Source organism: Balaenoptera acutorostrata, chromosome 19 (assembly GCF_949987535.1).
Source record: "Balaenoptera acutorostrata chromosome 19, mBalAcu1.1, whole genome shotgun sequence".
Classification (NCBI taxonomy): Eukaryota; Metazoa; Chordata; class Mammalia; order Artiodactyla; family Balaenopteridae; genus Balaenoptera; species Balaenoptera acutorostrata.
This window is the reverse complement of record NC_080082.1, coordinates 10,579,439-10,601,702: the sequence shown is the minus strand read 5'-3', so window position 1 is coordinate 10,601,702 and position 22,264 is coordinate 10,579,439. Positions and strand designations below refer to the sequence as shown.

General features: G+C 40.1%; 1 long non-coding RNA gene across 1 annotated transcript in view; it reads right to left on the bottom strand.

Annotated features, from left to right (window-relative positions):
• Positions 1-12,918: 12,918 nt before the first annotated feature.
• Positions 12,919-22,264, bottom strand: part of LOC130705753 (uncharacterized) — a 101,724-nt gene continuing 92,378 nt past the window's right edge. Inside the window, exon 4 of the long non-coding RNA XR_009006143.1 lies at positions 12,919-13,033. This is a non-coding gene — a long non-coding RNA (uncharacterized LOC130705753). The remainder of the gene's footprint in view (positions 13,034-22,264) is intronic.

Genomic DNA, 22,264 nt, shown 5'->3' with positions numbered 1-22,264 from the left:
TGGTTGACAATCTTTCCAAGGACCATACATGTCGAAAAGGCCCTCACATGCACTGTGGAACTTCTTTTAAAGTTATTTTCCCACAGGTTACTGAGTGTCTCATCTGAGATATCACTTTATAAATCTCCTTTAGAGCAGTGATTCTCCAAATGCGGTCCTTGGACCAGCAGCAAGAGAATCACCTGGACACCTGTTAGTAATGCAAATTCCCAGGCCACATTGACTCAGAAACTCTGGGGATGGGACCCAGGAATCTGGTTTTATAGACCCTCTAGGAATTTCCAATGCATGTTAGAGTTTGAGAACTACTACCTTAGAACTTAGTGATGGGTTCTTGGCCATTGGATTTGGTTGCAGTGAGAAAGTATTTTCTATGGTTTAAAATAAGAGAAAAGGCTTCCCTGGTGGCGCAGGGGTTGAGGATCCACCTGCCAATGCAGGGGACACGGGTTCGAGCCCTGGTCCGGGAAGATCCCACATGCCGCGGAGCAACTAAGCCCATGCGCCACAACTACTGAGCCTGCGCTCTAGAGCCCGCGAGCCACAACTACTGAAGCCCGTGAGCCTAGAGCCCGTGCTCCACAACAAGAGAAGCCACCGCAATGAGAAACCCACGCACCGCAACAAAGAGTAGCCCCTGCTCGGCGCAACTAGAGAAAGCCCGCACACAGCAACGAAGACCCAAGGCAGCCAAAAGTAAATTAATTAATTAATTAAAAAGAAAAAAAACCACAAGAGGATTTTTAAAATAGATAAATAAAATAAAAGAAAAAACATGTAGTGATGGTGGAAATCCCTTATAAAATTATTTTTATTCTAACTTTCTGCCACTGGGAACCTTGTATATTTTAAATTCCTTTTCCTTTTTGGTTTGGGTCAGTTTGTTTTGCACTTGCTGCTAGGAAACTCAGAGCCAAATTGGAAGGTCAGCCATGGTAAATATATTGATCCACAGAGTTATCATATGGATTCCTTCCTCAATTTCCTTTCCTTGCCCCAATTTCTTATTTTTATTTTATTGGATTTTGTTCCTTTGGGGAGAATAGAAGGTTTTAAGTACAGTCAATAAATCAAAGAATCCTTCACAACAGTGGCAATGTGTTCTTATACACTGCCACGTGTTCTGTTCTGAGTATGAAATACAGCTTGACCGAACAGATGTTACCAGATATTAAATTGTTTCAGAAGTAGATGAGAGAACAGGAAAATCCAAATACTGCCCAGAAAAAAAAATATTTTCATGTATAACTCCCAGGGATAGTCTTACAGAATAGAATTATTATTGCTCTTTTGTTTAAACATAAGAGAAAGCGTTTAGGCTTAGATTTATTATATTAATATATTAACCACTATTGCAATTTCGGCTTCTTGCCTTTGGGTGATGTTTTCTTGCTGAGAATTATTTTCTGTTTCCATCACGTTGAAACAAACAACGTGTGTTTCCATTGTCTTTTTTATATTTTCTGAGCCAACAGTCTGATATAATTCCCATTTGAAAAAGTTCCTCTAAAAAACAACCAGCAAAACATCAGGACTACTGACCAGTTTCACAATTCCCATGCATGTGCTATATTTTGGGTTTTATCTATGACACACTCTAACATGTCCTTGAAAAAGGTATGGTTAAGTAAATGCTCAATTAAAAAATGGGATGAACAACTACAAGAATAATCAATAACTGTTTTTTGAACAACATTCGCTTCCTTTTTCTAAAAGTCTGAACTTCGGAAGATAGAGAGAAAGTATAAAATATATTCTCTGAAGACTGAAAACCGACTCACATACACTATGTGTGCTCCCACTGGACGGCACTGCTCTTGATCCTACTGTCCCAGACCACAGTATTCCACATCCCTTCAAACCTGACCGACTCATACTTGGAGACGCTGCCCGATCACTTTCTAGGGGCTGGTCCCAACCAGGCCCCTGACAACTGGCCAAGTTCTAAATCAAGCAACTCCACAGAACCGTGAAGCTACCACCCACCTGCTCCAAATGCCAACACCTGCTAGAATCCCGTGCTGTTCCCACCAACCACACAGAGCCCAGGGGCATCAATAATGTAACACTCCAGGCGTCTGATAATTCTCTCAGAACCCACCACGTGTATTACTTTCGAAAATGACTGCGTAAGAAATCACTGTATACCGAACAACACAGAATAATACAAATGTATTATCTTACCTTTCTGGAGGTCAGAAATCTGAGGACAGACTCATTGGGCTAAAATCAGGAGGTGAGCAAGGCTGTACTTCTTCCTGGAGGTTCCAGAGGAGAATCTGTCTCCCTGCCTTTTCCAGCTTCTGGAGGCCACCTGCATCCCTTGGCTCTTGACCCGTTGTACCTGCAAGGCCAGCAGTAGCTGTTGACTCTCACACCCCGTACCTCTGACACTGACTCTTCTTCGCCTCCTGCTTCTGCTTTTAAAGACTCTTGTGATTATATTGGGCCCACCTGATACTCACAGGTTACCTGCGTACTAGCCTCTATTAAGGATTGTTGATTAGGAAACGTTTCCATCTGCAACCTTAATTTCCTTCTGCCACGTAACACGTTTATGACTTCTGAGGCTTAAGACAGGGACATCTTAGGAGTCATTATCCTGTCTACCATGACCAGTGAGCCAACAAGTGAGTAAATGAGTGACCAACAGACTAGTCTGGTGGACTGACCGAGTGAGTGTCCAGCTCGGGGTGATGACCGGCTCAGCTCCTTGGAAGCAGCCTGTCTCCAGGAGTGAGTGGATGGCAGCGTGGAAGCTCAGCTTCCCCCACTCGCTCCGCCGCCCCTGTGAGCTTCACGTGCCTTGCCTGTCACGTGAGGGTAACAGGAACACCTATTTCACAGGCTGATTGCGAACACAACATGAGAAAACACGTCAGTGTCTGGAATAGAGCAACGACACAATAGAAAGGCATTGAAACAATAAAAATGGAAGAAGGAGGAGGGGGAGGAGGGGGAGGAGGGGGAGGAGGGGGAGGGGAGGGGAAGGGGAAGGGGGAGGAGGAGGAGAACCAATGTTCCATGGTACTAAGGTATACTAAGTCTAGAGACAGAGCATCCTAGAGCCGAAAGTATCTCGGCAATCGTCAAATGGGAAAGAAAGGCAGAGACGGGAAACAATGTCATTCAACTATGACAGAAATAAGATTAGCAATCAGCACCAATTAGAAGCCATGAGACCTCTCTCTTCAATACCACTCCACCCTTTATCAAGACTGTGATGCCGAGCAAGGATGCTCTGCATTAGCAGGTGGTGGGTGTTTGCCCAACCGTGGAGTACACTTCCTTCCAGCGCTGGCTGTGTAGGGAACCCTGCACAGGGTTCGTGGGAGCGTGGAAGCCACACTCTCCTTAAACTTTAAGATAATATTTCAGTAATATGGGGACATTTTTCACCATGGATACAAAGCAGGATACATAATTGTATATTCATGATAGCAGCAGTTATGTAGAAATAAACACTTATTTTACTTGAAATTATTGCAAAAAAAATGTGTTCACGTTGTTTATCTCAGTGTTGTATTTGCTGGGGGCTTTTTATTTTTTCCTGTCTTTTCTTTGTTTTCCAGCTATTCTAAGTGAGCATGATCTTTATAATAAAGAAAGGTAGAGGTGCTTATTTTTTTAAAAAAACTAATGAGAGAGATTACTTCTGGAGGACATTGATTTTGTTCTGTCATGACCCCAGATTTCTAGAACCTGGATGTTCAAAAGAAATATTTCCTTTGTACTCTCAAAAATATTTCTTCTAGCTATGTCTTCCCCTATTTCTAGGAGATCTCTGATTTATCCCACATTGTTACACACACACACACCACCACCACCACCATCAAAAAACATTCTAACATTAACTACCTCTGTAAGCAAGTCTATGGACCATATAAAAGTGAAATGTCCCCATCAGTGAAAACAATAAATCAAAGCCTGTGTCTGTGTTCACATCCCATAGTCACCATCATCAGCCTCGCTTAACCAAAGTTCTCTGGCTTCATGATGTTTTCCCTTTCTGTTATCACTACATTCATTATCCAGGCAAACTCTTTTCTAACAGAATTTCATATCAAATAAAGAAACACACTGAGAGACGGTAACCCTAAGGAGGAACACAATTCTAGTCTCTCATAACCCACATTCCCCTGGATGCAATTAGTTTAATCTCTTTCTGAATGTGTTCTTAATATAGGCTTTTACCATGGACCATTTTTCATGTGTCTCGGTTTTTCATCACTCAATTCTTGAGTAAGACCACAGACATTAAAATGATAACATATCATGTTGAAATCATGGTTAAGTTCAAGGGGGAAATAACATGCTCTGTCTACAGTTAGAATGGAGAAAAGTGATTGCAGATCACGGCTACATCGTTTTCATAATATTTGGACTTGTTTCTTACTGTCACATTTGGGTTAATGGAGTTACATTTTGAAAGCTGGTCTAAAGCATTCAGAGGTCATTGTGTACACGGCGGGGATGGAGTGGGGGTGAGAGGCAAGTTTTCTCAGAACTTTAACAATTCATTAAGATGGCAATCAGATCCCTATTACAGAAAGATCTCAAAGCCCCCAAATAAAAAGGGAAAGAAACGGTCTTACTCAAAAGTACCTATGAATTAAAAACCCATCTGAGAAAAAAAAAATCAAGCCCTACCTGATTTCCAAAAAGATGATTCCCAACAAATCAGACTTATGAGATGTTCAGGGTTTATTATATTAATTATTAATAACATAGGGCTTCTAGGAGTCTCATGATTGATTGGCCTGCCCTTCTCTGTTGTGTCTCTGAAGATGCAGAAATTTCCCAATGTGGCCCCTGTCAGCCCAGCTTGTTTCCTTGTATCCTACATTCATTGACTTTTCCCCCAATTTTACCCCACTGACTACCACCTCTTTCTGTAGCTTCAGTCCCTGAAACCACCTGACATAAAGGAAGGTCATCAGCTCTCAGGGCTTAGAATTTACCTGATCTCAACAGCCTGCTCATGTTTTCTAAAATCTCCTGTCTCCACTTTGATAATAATTGTTATCATAATCACATTAACAGCAAACACTCACTGGATGCTTTCTATGTGCCAGGCAGTTTTTACTTATTTCGTTTAAGTCCTGTGACCACCACATGAGGTAGGTATCCATTATTAAACTCTCCGAGCCTCAGTGTTCTTATCTGTAAAGTAGGGGTATGCAAAATGATGAAGTTCACACAGTGGGTGAATACTAGGTCTGAGAATCACATCCAGGAATTCTTAATCCCAGAGTCCATGCTCTTAAACACTGCCCTGTGCTTACCCTAGTCTACTTGCTATCAAAATTTCCAAGGTCAGCCTCATCCATTCAGATAATAGAACTTGTCTTCTAGACTGTATCATATTCCAAAGGATGGATATAGATAGATAGATAGATAGATAGATAGATAGATAGATAGATAGATATAGATATAGATATATAAATTTTAGAATTACAGAAGAGTTGTAAAAATAGTACAGTTTCCATCCATCCTTCATCCAGCTTCCCTGAAGGCCATGGTTTTTTCAGTCTTTGGGTCATCATTGTCAAATTCAAATCAACTGAACTGCAACACGATAGGGACACAGAAAGAAAACCATCTAATACTTAATAGTACCTCACATGGGTGGCATGGCTTTCCCCCTTGGTGGAGGCTCTCGGCTGCCCCTCTCACACTTTTCCTGTTATTACTGATAATTTCCTCTGTACATAGCACAGGCACTGACCACAGATCTACACTGTTGACATAACAGACAGACCAAGGATTCTTAATTTTGTTGGGTCCTTGATGAATTTAAAGAATTGCCCCTTTCCCTAGAAAATGCAGAGGTAAACAATCCCATGTAATTCAGGCAGTCTGTAGACCCAGGGTACCTCTCTTGTCTGTTTTATTGTTTGAAAGCTAACGATTGCAGTCTGACCTGCTAACCTCACTCACTATCTTTTCCTCAATCTTCATAGGGCTTCTCCACACCACTAACCCCGGGAAGGCTGCCAAGGAATTAGAGCCACTCCTCCCAAGACACAGCTTTCAACCACTGAATTGTTGGTTTGGGGCTGCGGAAATGGCTGTTTGCCAAAGAATACATGTTACTGCCACCAGGACAATCTCATCAGGCGGTGAGGACAGTGGATCCACGGCTCCCACCATGTCAAATCCATTACTTCTGGGATTTCCTGACAAAGGGGCAGCCCAGTCAGCTCCTCAGTTACGTACTTGCCGAAGGTCAATCCACTTATCCGTACAGACCCCAGTGACTTCTCACAAATTAGTATTTATGAGCCTGATATCCTGTCCAATCTAAACATTCTACGTGGAATGTAGCTGGTTTCTTTCCTGATAAACTGAAAGTCTGAACGTCTCAGGCTAATATCCTACTAGGGGATCAGGTGGTTATTAGTGAAATCACAACACCTAAGAAAGGTCTTCAAAGAGAATCAGAGGACAGTCGGTCCTTGAGTTACTCCAAGCAAGAGAGTGAGCCTTCTTCGGGTAATGTAAGACCAACATGTTGATTGCCTTTTCAAATATTAACGGGTTAAAAAAAAAACAGGCTATTTTCAAAAATACTCACATTTCAAAAATATAAAATTAGTCTATCCTCAGCATCATATGATGAAAAGAACTCAGGCTTTGGAATTAAACAAATAAACCTGAGTTTGGACGCGCCCCTTGACTGAGTTGTGTGACTTTGCTTATCCTCTTCTGTAAAATGAGGAAATAATGCACACGAAAAAGGACTATGATGAGGATGACATGTGGCAATGTGCGTAAGGGACTTTGCAGCAAGGACTAACTTAATGAATCTTACTTCTCTTTCCCCTAAAATTCTTTCCACAACTCCCAGGTATCCAGCAGCAAGAAGGTAGACAAATCTACAACTTAAGACACATCAAATTTTGAAACATATTTAAAATTTAGGGAATGTAAGCGATTAAGAATGCAAATCTCGGGGCTCCCCTGGCGGCGCAGTGGTTGAGAATCTGCCTGCCAATGCAGGGGACACGGGTTCGAGCCCTGGTCTGGGAAGATCCCACATGCCGCGGAGCAACTAGGCCCATGAGCCACAACTACTGAGCCTGCGTGTCTGGAGCCTGTGCTCCGCAACAAGAGAGGCTGCGACAGTGAGAGGCCCGCACATCACGATGAAGAGTGGCCCCCGCTCGCCGCAACTAGAGGAAGCCCTCGCACAGAAACGAAGACCCAACACAGCCAAAAATAAATAAATAAATAAATAAATAAATAAAAATAATGCAAATCTCTATGTATGTATGTCAGGTATTCAGAAGTCAACAAAGAACATTTAAAATACACCTAACAGCAAAAGACCTAAATAGACATCTCTCCAAAGAAGACATACAGACGGCCAAGAGGCAAATGAAAAGCTGCTCAACATCACTAATTATTAGAGAAATGCAAATCAAAACTACAATGAGGTATCACCTCACACCAGTTAGAATGGGCATCATCAGAAAATCTACAAACAACAAATGCTGGAGAGGGTGTGGAGAAAAGGGAACCCTCTCGCACTGTTGGTGGGAATGTAAATTGATACAGCCACTATGGAGAACAGTATGGAGGTTCCTTAAAAAACTAAAAACAGAATTACCATATGACCCAGCAATCCCACTACTGGGCATATACCCTGAGAAAACCATAATTCAAAAAGACACATCCACCCCAATGTTCATTGCAGCACTATTTACAATAGCCAGGTCATGGAAGCAACCTAAATGCCCATCAACAGACGAATGGATAAAGAAGATGTGGTACATATATACAGTGGAATATTACTCAGCCATAAAAAGGAACGAGATTGGGTCATCTGTAGAGACGTGGATGGATCTAGAGACTGTCATACAGAGTGAACTAAGTCAGAAAGAGAAAAACAAATATCGTATATTAATGCATATATGCGGAATCTAGGAAAATGGTACAGATGAACCAGTTTGCAAGGCAGAAATAGAGACACAGATGTAGAGAACAAATGTATGGACACCAAGCGGGAAAAATGGGGTTGGGAGTGGTGGGATGAATTGGGAGATTGGGATTGACATGTATACACTAATATGTATGAAATAGATAACTAATAAGAACCTGCTGTATAAAAAATACAAATAAAATAAAATTCAAAAATAAATAAATTAAATAAAATACACCTAACAGAATGGTTATCATCGAAAAGTCTACAAATAACAAATGTTGGCGAGGATGTGGAGAAAAAGGCACCCTCGTACACTATGGGAATGTAAACTGGTGCAGTCACTATGGAAAACAGTAAAAAGGTCTCTCAAAAAAATAAAAATAGAACTATCATATGACCCAGCAATTCACTGCTGGGTATATATCCAAAGAAAACAAAAACACTAATTCAAAACATACATGCACCCCAATGTTCATACTAGCATTATTTATGATACCAATATATTTACAAGATATGGAAACAACCTAAGTGTCCATCAGCAGATGAATGGATAAAAAGATGTGATACACACACACACACACACACACACACACACACATACACACACACACACACACACACACACACACACACATACACACACACACAGAGTGGACTATTATTCAGCCATGAAAAAGAATGAAATTTTGCCATTTGCAACAACATGGCTGGATCTGGAGGAGATTATACTTAATGAAATAAGTCAGACAGAGAAAGACAAATACTGTATGTTCTCACTTACATGTGGAATCTAAAAAATAAAACAAATGAGTAAAAGAAAACAGAAACAGACTCACAGATACAGAGAACAAACTAGCAGTTACCAGTGGGGAGAGGGAAGGAGGGAGGGGCAAGATAGGGGTAGGGGATTAAGAGGTACAAACTACCATGTATAAAATAAATAAGCTACAAGAACATACTCTACATCACAGGGAAATATAGACATTATTCTGTAATACCTTTAAAAGGAGCATAATCTATAAAAATATTGAATCACTATGTTGTACACCTGAAGCTAAGATAATATTGTAAATCAGCTATATCTCAATATAAACAAACAAACAAACAAAACTGATTGCAATGAATTCTGGGCAAGATGGGGTAATCACACTCCAGCCTGTCTTTCCACTGAATGCAAATATCAACCCTGGACAGAATGCGTGGAGCAGTTATCTAAGAAATATATGGTAGCAGGCAGATCAGGGAAGGTGAATTGGAAGTATCACCAAACTGGTGGTAAGATCCCCACTTTTTCTCCTGAGTGCCACCCAGCCCAGACACACACACAGCTCGAAACCCAGAAGTGGACATTGGTGTGAACACCGGCATTCTGACCCAAGGATTAGCAAAGGGGGCTGCAAGGATCAGAGACAGTAAAAGAAGTCCCTTTTTCTTTTTTTAAAGTTTCTGTCCCAGCTGCTGGGCAATCCTGTCACATTGCAACAGCAGCAGCAGATTGGGAAGATGCCTAAAACTGAGGAAAGGGAATCCTTTTCCCTGACCAGAGAGCATGATTCCAACAGCATGAGGCAACTAGCCATTACATTTTTTCCTCTCTGTCTTCAGCAAACACTAAACACAATAAATTTTTAAATAATCATATCCAGACATATCATAACATGACTTGAAAACTAAAGACAAAGAAAAAACTCTTAAAAGCAGCCAGAGGAAAAAGGCACATATAAGGGAACAACAATTCAAATTTCTATAGATTTCTCATCAGAAACCATGGAGGCCAGAGGAATGAGAACTTTTAAAAATTTCTGCAGGTAAAGAACTGTCGACCCAGAATTCTACACCCAGTAAAAATGTCCTTCACAAATGGAGGTGGAATAAAGACATAAAGAGATGAAGGAAAATTAAGAGGATTCACTGTCACCAGAACCTTCTCTGAAAGACATGTTAAAGGAGGTTCTTTAGACAGAAGGGAAATGATACTGGGAGGAAACTTGGAACATCAAGAATGCAGGAGGAGGGCTTCCCTGGTGGCACAGTGGTTGAGAGTCTGCCTGCCAATGCAGGGGACACGGGTTCGTGCCCTGGTCTGGGAGGATCCCACATGCCACGGAGCAACTGGACCCATGAGCCACAACTACTGAGCCTGCGCGTCTGGAGCCTGTGCTCCGCAACGAGAGAGGCCGCGATAGTGAGAGGCCCATGCACCGCGATGAAGAGTGGCCCCCGCTTGCCGCAACTGGAGAAAGCCCTCGCACAGAAACGAAGACCCAACACAGCCAAAAACAAATAAATAAATAAATAATAATTTAAAAAAAAAAAAAAGAATGCAGGAGGAGCACAAGAAATGGTAACTATCTCAGTAAATAAAATAAAGTGGTCTGCTCCTCTTTAGTTGGCCAAAATATGTATGATAGTTAACATAAAAATTATAACACTGACTGATGGAGTTTTCAATGTATATAGATGTAATTGTACGTATGATGCAAATATACATATGATAATTACTATATATATATTACATACAATATAATATATAAATATGTGTATAAATACATATGATAAACACAATACATATAAATAAAGAAGGGAAAGGTAAAAGTACCTATATTGTAGTTAGGTTTCTATACTCCATTTCAAGTTGAAAATATTAATTCTGAGTGGAAAGTAAAAAGCTAAGTACATTATATTATATCATGTTATACCATATTATATTATATTTTATATTGTAATCAACAACTAAAAAAGAAACAAAAACAAAACACAAAAAGCTTTTAAAGTGATACAGTAAAAATCTCAACAGAAAAGTTAAAATAGAATACTAAAAAAAAAAAATCGAATAATCCAGAATAAAGCAGAAAAGAGGAAACCTATAAATGAAAAACAGAAGGAAGAAACAGAAAACAAAAAAACCAGAATGGTCCACCTAAATCCAAACACATCATCGCATACACATGTCTAAGTAGACTAATCACACTATTTAAAAAACAGTTATTGTCAGAATAAATTTTAAAAATAAGATCCAAGGATATGTTCTCTACGAGACACACTTTTAAATATAATGCTGTAGGTAGGTAATAATAAAGGGATGGAAAGAGATGTACCATGAAAATACTAACCAAAAAAAAAGGTGGAGTGACTCTATGGATATCAGACAAAGTACACTTCAGAACAAGGAAAATTACCAGAAATAAAGAGGAACATGGTATAATGATTAAAAGGTCGGCTGACAAAGAGACATAACAATCAAGTGTGTATTCACCTAAAAACAGTTTCAAAATACACGAAGGAAAAATTAACAGAATGAAAAGGAGAGACAGAGAAATCCACAATTATATCTGAAGATTTCAACCTTCTCTTTCAACAATAGATAGCATGATTAAACAACAACAACAAATCAGCAAGGATACAGAAGAATTAAACAACCCTCAACTGACTTGATTTAATTGGCCTTTGTCAATTGTCAATTGTCCCATTACCAAGACAAGAAAGACACTGTAACAAAAGAACCCTAGTGGCAGAAAAATGGTATTAGACAACAGCCTGGACAAGTTGCTATCCTGGACGGATAGCACGTGTCTTAAGTCCAGGATTAGCCTGACTGGTGATGAAGAACAACAAGCCCTTTCTGGGCTTTCGTCTTTTTACCTGTGGAACAGGCAGCTGGTGGACAGGGCAATGAAGTGCATGTTACGAGGCTGAAGACAGATAGTCTAGATTAAAATCCTAGCTCTGCCTCTTACTAGTTGGATGAGCTTGGTCAAATGCCTTGACTACTTCTCTAGTCCTCTTTATGCTTCTCTGTGTAGCACTCCCACATTCATATGTAAAAGAAGACACAAAAGCACCTACTCTACATGGGGGCGGCGGTGGGGGGGTGGGGGGGAGGGGTGTGAAGTGGGAGGTGGGCGGGGAGAACGAGGTAATCTCAGTATCACACTTAAAACAGAACCTGGTCCATGGTAAACAGACAACAAATGTTATCATTAAAACTATTATTAATTCCAAAATTATTGAGATAGAGCAGTGTTTCTCAACCTTTTTATTACTGCCTCCATGAGAAGCTGTTTTCTGACTTTTTTTTTCACCTAATCATACCCCTTCTCCCTGAAATTTTAATACCACAGATATATACTGCATATCTGTGTATGTGTTGTGGCTCTTTGGAGAGCCACAAACCATTTTAATATTTAAGAACCAATTTTCACCCTCTTGGGAGAAATATTACCCCTGTTGAAAATGCACATGTTAAAGAAATCAATCTCTAACTTTCTATAATTCTAAATCGGTATAGATCGTATTATAAGACCTTTAAAATTACATATTTATGTTACATAAAATGTGAATGAAAGTTGCCAGTGGAATTGTTTATTTATTGTTAAATTATGCTAGGCAGCATTTGGGAGTATAATGGGTTAAATCAAAGGGTTTGGGAAAGGCTCCCTAAATAGTACAGGCAGGCAGCTGGCCAGAGACTCGGTCTCATTAGATAAATATCATTACATCCTGGAAATATATTTATGTTTAAGTTACTGGTATACACTATGAGTTTGAAGATTTATGAGACTATAAAAAATTTTTAGTCATGAAGAATATGAGAAAATGAAATATTTTCTTTTAGTCATGTAACTGGGCAGATTGAAATGTTCTCCTAATTTCTCCTGACATATAGCCCATCTCTCATTAGCTTATAAGGGTGTCTGTAACTGCAGCACCTGTCAAATACTTATTTCCAATGATCAACGATCACATTGCAAAGACAGCCCAACCTCATCTTGTCTTTAAAAGTGGAGAAAGAAGCCTAATACTAAATGTCTCTTCTGGAGCCAAGAAAGCATGTATTTTCTCAGCCCCTAAATCACACATTGATGGTAAAATAAGGCCCAAGCAGCTGTTTGGAATACTCCAGCCTTTCATTCCTTACTGACCTTAGAGATATTCAGCCTAATCTTGATAAATTATCAGAGTATCACTTACCCTTCACATTGGCTTTTTTTTTTTTTTTTCCCTTGAACTTCTTCTCTTGTGTTTTTTCTTCCATTCTGGTCATAATGAGTTATTTCACATTGGTTCCACCTCTGATGCCATCCAGTTGACAATTATTGAAGTATTCTGGAATTATTTTGGAAAGAAAGAATATAGTGATAGACAAGAAAGCTGACCAGTTTCCCAAACAGGGAATGTCTTCTGGGAAGATCACACTCAAGGTCAGATTTTCACATGAAGGAATTTACATCAGTTGATTGTGACTCTGGAACTGACTCAATTTAATCAAACTCCTAAACGATTAATATAAATCATAACGTCAAACTTCTGGTTTTAGTTTCTGGCTTTATTTGTTTGTTTTGTTTTTTCTTTACTCTGAAGAAAACACCTAACTAGTGACTGAAAAATAGATTTCTGTCATTCAGATCGTACCTACCCAAATAGCAAGGAACACACGGACACAAATTAGTAATTGTTAGATCAGAATGTAATCCCCAATAAAGGGGAAGATGGGTGGGAAATGATGATCTGGAATAGCAAAGACAAACAGTTGACATGTGTTCCACCATTGCCCTTACTGAACCAATGATAGACATTGTTAATCAATCACGGCGCACTTTTCATGATAAGCTCTGATGCGGCCCTGTATCCATCCCACAGAGTACTCGAGGCAGCCCCATCCAATCCATCAGAGTTATTATATGAGATGAAATCTTATATGCTATATTGGCCTAGGGGGATAATTAGTCCAAGCCATGGATCTCCTTTTTCTGCCATAAGACAGAGAACTCTTCACTAGTTATCAGAATTTATAGTTACAGCAGGTTTCGTACTCTTCTCTCACTGCTGGGACTAGAAAATTATTGCCATATTCTCCTTTTGTTCTGGTGGAGCATACCTGACAGATAAAATTAGAGAGATAGAATAACGTTGAACTTTAGGAAAAAGACTCTAGTGATGAAACCTGAGCCTCCGTAGTATTTGTCGAAATCTCCATGGAGATTTTGTGCTTCTTAAATGCATCGATGCTGGCCATCCAGGAAAGGGAACTACCCAGCCCATGTGATTCAACGGTCCTGACTCTAGCGTTACAGATAGTGCTGACTAATCGCGGTCTTGCTTGATAAGCGAGGACAGATACAGTACTCAAGACTTCACAATAGGATGCTCTAGACTGCTCCGCCCAAGCAACTAGATATGGTGCGCCAGGCAATCACTAGAGTTAAACAACTCTCCCTTCTTCTGAGCACGGTACAAAGACATTGAACCGACATTTGCCCAGTCCCTTTAAGGTGAGTGTGGCCAGGTGACTTGATGGGCCAATGCTATTGGAACTGAGGAGACACGCAAAGCTCTAAGAGGCAGTTCGTGATTTAACTGCATCAACCGAGTGGCCTGAATCATTCCATATGGCAGGTGCAGTATCAGTTTGGGGCTTACAGTGATGTGGTTTAAAGCCTTCAGTCTACCCACGATAAAAACCGTGATGGTTAATTTCATGTGTCAACTTGACTGGCCACGGGATGCCCAGATTAAACATTATTTCTAGGTGTATCTGCAAGGGTGTTTCGGAATGAGATTAGCATTTGAACTGATGAAGCCAGTAAAGCAGATGGCCCTCCCCAACACGGGTGGGCATCTTCCAATCCATTGAGGCCAGAATAGAATAAAAGGCAAAGAAAGGAGGAATTTGCCCCTTTTTTTCCTGCCTCGATGTGTGAGCTCATTTCATCTTCTCCTGCCCTCAGACTGGGATTTACACCATAGGCTCCCCTAGTTCTCAAGCCTTCAGACTCAGACTCAATTATACCATCAGCTTTCCTCGGTGTCCAGCCTGCAAAGAGTAGACCACCAGACTTTTCATCCTCTGTAATTGTGTGAGCCAATTCCTCATAATAAATATGTGTGTCTATTACTGGTTCTGTTTCTCCGGAGAACCCTGACTAATACAAGCATGTAGAGTGAGCAAGAAGTAAGCCTCTGTTCTGTGAGGCCATCGAGATGGAGGAGTTGTCTGTTCCTTCAGCATAACCCAGCCTATTCTGACACGTGGTACAAGGGAAACTTTTTTGCAATCCTTGCAAAATCTTTCTGGGAACTCTCAATAGGAAAAATTTGGCCTCCTCAAGGTGCCTTCAATTTTGGCAAACTTTAAACATATAAGCAGATAAAAATAAGCTCTCTTGATACTGGGGGATCTTTTGAGATGAGACCTCAAAAGAGGACCGGAGAGCAGGTTTGAACACAATCGGGAGGAGAAAAGGGAAAGAAATGAAGGAGAAATACACATGGGAACAATTCTTCAGGCCTCATGCAAACTTGTGCTGATCCCTGATTTTTTATTTCTCCAGGACAACTGGGCAGGGACCCAAGCCAATCTGTGTTGGAATAAGATACACTGAACCACAGTGAGTGTGCTGGCCCCAGAACTACCATTGAAAGCAAGATGGGGACGGGAATGGTTAAATGTTACCAAGCATCATTTTCTAGGCAAACATTTAATTTTTTTGTTGTTTACATGTCCCTTCCACAATAGGAAAGAAATTCAAATAACTGGTTTAAAGAGGGCTTGGTGCTACAAAAGACAGTATTTTTTTTCTGTCTAGCTTTCGCAATATATAGTACTTTCAGGCCATAAAACATTTTTCAACAATATGATTACAAATTTTAAGGGGTGCCATCCAAAAACTAGAAACTACAAATCCAACTTCTAAAAGTGCATACGATGCCAAATAATAAATGTTTTATATAATAGAAAACAGGTTTTCTTGGGTAAAGTAGGCTGCTGATATTTTAAATAATGACATAATAATAAATTCCCAAACAAATGAACTGAAGGCACTTCCTTACTCCCTCCAGCTGTTATTTTCTTATCAAGGATATGTTTTAGAAGAAGATTCGAAAGTGATAATGTCAACTCACATAAAAATATTGTGCTTTCCCAGTCAAATGTCATCAAAACTACACATTCAGTTACGGTTTTATAAAAGTATAAGGTCCCAGGGACTTCCCTGGTGGCGCAGTGGTTGAGAATCTGCCTGCCAATGCAGGGGACAAGGGTTCGAGCCCTGGTCCGGGAAGATCCCACATGCCGCGGAGCGACTAGGCCCGTGAGCCACAACTACTGAGCTTGTGCGTCTGTAGCCTGTGCTCCGCAACAAGAGAGGCCGCGATAATGAGAGGCCCGCGCACCGCGATGAAGAGCGGCCCCCGCTTGCCACAACTAGAGAAAGCCCTCGCACAGAAACGAAGACCCAACACAGCCATAAATTAATTAATTAATTAATTAATTAAATAAAAAGTAAATGGTAGCAGAATTCTTTTTTTTTTTTTTTTTTTTTTTTTTTTAAAAAGGGGGCTTCCCTGGTGGCGCAGTGGTTGAGAATCTGCCTGCCAATGCAGGGGACACGGGGTCAAGCCCTGGTCTAGGAAGATCCCACATGCCGCGGAGCAACTAGGCCCGTGAGCCACAACTACTGAGCCTGCGCGTCTGGAGCCTGTGCTCCGCAACAAGAGAGGCCGCGACAGTGAGAGGCCCGCGCACAGCGATGAAGAGTGGCCCCCGCTTGCCGCAACTAGAGAGAGACCTCGCACAGAAACGAAGACCCAACACAGCCATAAATAAATAAATAAATAAATAAACCCAAAGTTTAAAAAAAAAGAATTACCTCTAAAAAAAAAAAAAAAAAAAAAGTATAAGGTCCTGGGAATATATTTCATAATTGTGAGTGGCACTTAAAAGATTTACTTTTATAAAACATTCCAAAGGAGAAATTCAATTATTGGACAGAAATTATAAATAATTTTTCCCTTCAAATCAGATATTTAGTATTTCTATGAATGGCGTAGATTAATTCATCCATTTATTTCATCAAAAATATTTCTAAGCCTTATCACTCACCAGGTTCAGTTCTAGATGCTGAAGCTGCCACTGTGAATAAGACAGACAGCAACCATGGACTCATAGAGCTTACACTCCAGCGGGGGTAATAAATAAGCAGAAATGATAGACATAGAGAGATGGATGGATGGACGGAGAGAGAGAGAGAGGGATGGATGATAGGTATCACTAATGATTTCTTACTATATTACATATAAGTTCTATAGTCTAGGGATAAAGAATGATGGTCAGAGGTACTATTTAAATAAAAGAGTCAAGGAAGCCATCTCTGAGGAAGAAACCTTCGGGAAGAACCCTAAATGAAGTGAGGAAGAACATTCCAGGTAGAGGGGAGAGTTAAGTGCAAAGACCCCGAGGCAGAAACAAACTTGGAAGATTTAAGATGCGGATCTTGAGATGGCAAGATCTAAGATGGAACAATGACAAAAGACAGTAGAATAATGTGAAGAAAACGTCTAAAAATCTTATATGTTCTGGTATAATGTTATAAGTAATAATCCTAGTTATTACTTTAAAATGTATATCTCAGAAATAACTAATTTTCTTGTCAACTGCATTATTATGAACTTTCATCAAATCTTTAACCGTGGTCATTTTTAAGTCTTTTGTCATTTACAGACAGTTCTGGGTGTACTCTGATGATTTTGCAAATATGTTCCTATAAAAGAGTTTCATCTTCAAGAAATTCATGGAAAAGACTCTGACAAGTACAGGTTTCTGGTAACTGACTGTACTGCTGAACTGAATGAATAAGCATTTTCAGAACTCTAATGAAAAACTGATGAACTCATAAAAGTGCTAAGAAAAGATCAAGATGAAAAAAAAAATTAATTACATGGGACTGAGTGAACTGATGAGGATGAGTATAATTTTTGTGACTTTCTGTCTGAATTAAAAAAAAAAAAAAATCCCACAAGGACTCAGAGGAAAAGAATATACAAATCAATTTTCACTGCAAAGTAAAGGAGCTGTTACAGTGGAGGATTACTGGACTGAATGTCAATGTTATGACATAGTATAAGTGTGTTTCATGTTTGGTAATTGCAATCATTGTTGCTTTTGTTGTGGTCATCCATGTACAATGCTTGGTGTCAGTCTATCTATCTCTTGTAAAAATAAAATACAGTGTGTGTGTGTGGAAAAAAAAAAAAAAAAAAAAAAAATACATTTTAAAGATTTGCTAAATTTAACTTATCCAATGCATGAGAGCCCCTGACCTCTGCCTCATATACAATTAAACAATTGATCCATTAATCTAGCAAAAACAGAGAAAGGGGAAAGGAGAAAAGGGAACAAGAAAAATGATGAGAACTAAATAAGATGGCAGAAATAAAATCAAATATATAAATCAAGAGCAAAAAAAAAAAAAAAAAAAAAAAAAAAAAAAAAAAAAAAAAAAGAATAATGTGAAGAAAGGCATCGTTGGAGGCAAGGAGGTCAAAGACAGAGAAACCAAAGCATTAGCTGGTTCATTTGGTGGATGGTCCCATTTCCTTTAGTTGAACGATTTTTAATTAATTTTGAATCTAATCTTTCTTATCTGTTAATGTAAAGCCCAAGATTTCACTCTCAATGCCATGTCTGCCTGTCCCTCAAGTGTTTGATATATAGTGTTTGTATTGTTATTTGGTTCTAAATATTTTCTAAATTCCACTGTGGATTTTTTTTTTTTTTAGTTGAGCAATGCTCTGTTTGAAGTGACGCATTAAAATTACCAAACATATGGTCTTCTGTATGTGCCCATTACATAACTGTGTTGCTCAGATCTGTATTTTCACTGATGTCTGTCTGTTTAATCTATTGGTATCTACAAGAACTATGCTTCAATCTCTTAGTACAGTTTTGTATTTGCCCATTTCTCCTTGTAATTCTGTCCATTTTCTGCTTTAAATATTTTGTGATTATCTTGTTACTTATACACATTCAGGGTCAACTTTCTAGTTCTTTCTGGTTAGTGATTTCCTTTTATTAGGATTAGATAAATCTGAAAAATGTGTTTTACCTTACAATCTGTTCTGTCCAACATTAATATGACCATTTTAGTTTTGCCTGATATATATTTTTCCGTCCTTTAAGTTTCAACTTTTCCATGTTATGATACATTTAAAATATCTCTTGTAAACAAAAAGGGGCAGATTTTTTTCCCAGTCTAAGAATTGCTATGTTTTAATACATGAACTAAGAAATTTACATCTATTATGATTATCGAAATATTTAGACTTAATTCTACCACCATTATTTTTAAGACCAATTATTTTGTTAATCAAATTCCAATGACAACTTGATAGTGAAAATTCAAATTATACACCCAAGTATGGCACAAGCTTGTGACTTTGTTTCCTGTTGGGAAGGTTTTTTTCCCCTCTACAGACCCCCAAACAGCATCAAGCTCCTGGTTGTTCCTCCAACTAGGGAGCCCAGTTTTTCTACTGCCCCTTTCACACTGAAGCAGCACTTCTTGGTTTTATGTGAGGGTCTCCATCCCAAATTCCAGCCTTGCACTGCCCATAGGGTCACTGTGTTAGTTTGCTAGGGCTGTCATAACAAAGCACCACAGATTGAGGGGCCTAAATAACAGAAATTAATTTTCTCCCAATTCTGGAGCCTAGAGGTCCACGATCAAGGTGTAGGCAGGATTGGTTTCCTCTGAGGCCTCTCTCCTTGGCTCATGGGTGGCCATATTCTCCCTGTGTCTTCATATGGTCTTCTCTCTGTGCATATCTGTGTCCAAATCCTCTCCTTAGAAGGACACCAGTTCTATTGGATTGGGGCCCACCTAATGACCTCATTTTAACTTAATTACTTATTTAAAGTCCCTTTCCTCAAATACAGTCACCTTCTGAGATACTAGGGATTAGGACTTCAGTGTATGAATTTGGGGGGAAGGACATAATTCAATCCACAATAGGCAGCCTCCAAATTCAAATCTGCCAGGTTGCCAGAAGTGGAGGTTCTGAGTGGTCTTTAATGCCTCTCTCTGAGTCTAGTTTAAGACCGAGCTCCACTGCTAACATTTCTAGGAAGTTAATCCTGGTCCGACGCCCCTGGACAGCATGCAGAGCTTCCTCAGCAAGGCGCTGTGTACGTACTTCCCTTTTCATGCTATATAATCATTGGGTACATATATCCTAACAGAGGAGGATGACATGATAACACTGGTGATGATGCAGCACCGGGCACAGAAACTCTTTGAGGCAGTTACTGTCATTAACCACCTTTTAAAAATAAAGAAGCTTCGTCACAGAAGGTTAATTAATCCACCCAAGATCACAAAGCTAGGGAGCGATACCATTAGGATTCAAACACGGGTCCTCAGGCCAGAGTCCACATCCTTACACCACTACTTACTGATTTTGGAATCCAAGAGACTTGGTCTGAATTTCAGCTCTGCCACTAAGTTATCAGTAAGCCTCTGAGAACGTTGCTCTACATGTACCTCCTTTGCTCCTTTAACAAATACTGAGGACCGGTGATATGTCACTCGGTGTGACGGGGCTGGGGATACACAGTGAGCAAAACCCAGCATGGACTTCGTTCTCATGGGGCTTACGGTCTCATGGGGGAGCTGCCCCTGGGGGGATGGTGTGGGGAGATGATTCCAATGAGGTCAAATTATAAGCCAAGAAGAATGCCCTGAAGGAGAGGAATATGCCACAAAGTGGAAACCTGCTGTAGAATTGGAATGGCAAGGATGTCCTGCTGGAACACATGGATACCAGGAGGAGAAACTGGCAATAACTAAGCAAAGGGTAGGGTCAAGAATACAAAGAGAATATCCCAAAAGGAAGAGCACACCCCAAGGTCCTGTGGAGGAAGGAGGCTGGGCAAAAATCCAAGAACTGGAAGAAGATCCATGTAGCTAGAAAACAGAGAGTGAGAAAGAAGGTGGTGTGAGATGACTCTGGAGAGGCTGGCAGGGAGAGGAAACGCTAAACCTCTCTACAGATTTCTACCAAAAGGGTTTTACCAGGTTGAACTCGTCCATAACCTGTCAATAATGCAATAATAATTCCTTCCTTGTAAGGCTGTAGTGAGGATTTGCTGGGGGGGAAAAAACTATGACAGATGTCTGGGTTGTGGTCAGCACTCAGCCATCAGTCTTTTTTTCAGTTTTTCTCAACTGTACTTCTTGTAAGGAATGTCTAGTCAACAGTCTTGTCCACTGGGGTTTTAGTCCTCCTTTAAATTGATTTCCACACAAAATGTAGGACATTCGTATCTCACTCTGTGGCCTGTCCTTTCAACCTTTCATTTGCATGAAAATTACTAGATCAAATAATGTCATCCTGCAGAAAACCCACAATTGTGAAATCAAGCAAACCTTGCAAAAGTGGCCAAACCAGAGGATTTGCCAAATGCCACCACTACCAATTAGAAGCCAGAGTGATTTGGGACAACATCTTTAAGAAAGAATAAGAAGTCTTTCTTCCAAAGAGTACCACAAAAACTCTCCCTTTAAGATGTTAAAAAAAAAAAAAATCTCTCGTTTTATAGAGAGAACAGAGGGTAATGGCGTTGAACAGTATTCTTCCCCAGCTTTTGGTACAACCGAGTGCTGAGGGCTGACGTGGCAAGTGCCACATTTTATTGGGTGTTTCGTCATCTTCTCTAGGGCTATCCACTCCCTGACTTCTCAAATGTAATATAAAGAACTCCCTCTTTCTCGTCTTTATCAGTTATAACATTTGGAACCATCAAGTTCACCACTGCAAGGAGACTTGGGTTGAGAAGGATAGCTAGACCTTGCAGCTCTGACTCTGCCCTAAGATTTGTATTTCTTATAGGAGTCCTGGTGTGACCACCCCACTGGCCTTGGGTAGTGTTGGAGCAGGAGAAATGACTCATACTTTAGCCTAAATGTGGACAAAAGACCCTTCTCTTTATATCCCATAACTTAACTGAGACAATGTCAGAAGAGTCGCATCCGACTTTGCTAAATGGGAAATCAACACCAAAACCAAGAGTACCCAGAATGCAGATAATCTGTTTACCGAGAATGACCAACTCACTGTCCGCTTGTAGCTCCACGGAGCTGCAGGCAACTCCAAACTTCCCATCCCTCTTTCACTCTCAGCACCTAGGAGTTCATGCCTACACATCTGAGATCTCATATGCCCTACCTAAACACTGAGCCCGAAAGAGAGAGATCCATGTCGCCTTTGTGGTTTACCTAGACCCATCTCTTCCTTGGTTGACTAACAGCAGGAATAAAATTCACTTGTAACCTCACCTCCTATTCCTCCTTAGGCTGAGGCTTTATTGGGCATCTCTCTAAACAAACTTAGAAATGCAAGATCCACATACCCATCAGCAGAGGGTCATCTCCTCACAAATACTCCATTCTCCAAAGCCCAGTTTTCTCAAAAAATGGGAAAAAATTGTGCCACAGAAGATAAGTCTAACACCCATTCACCATTCTCTTGTGATACATTTTTAAAAACGCAGATGCTGTTTTC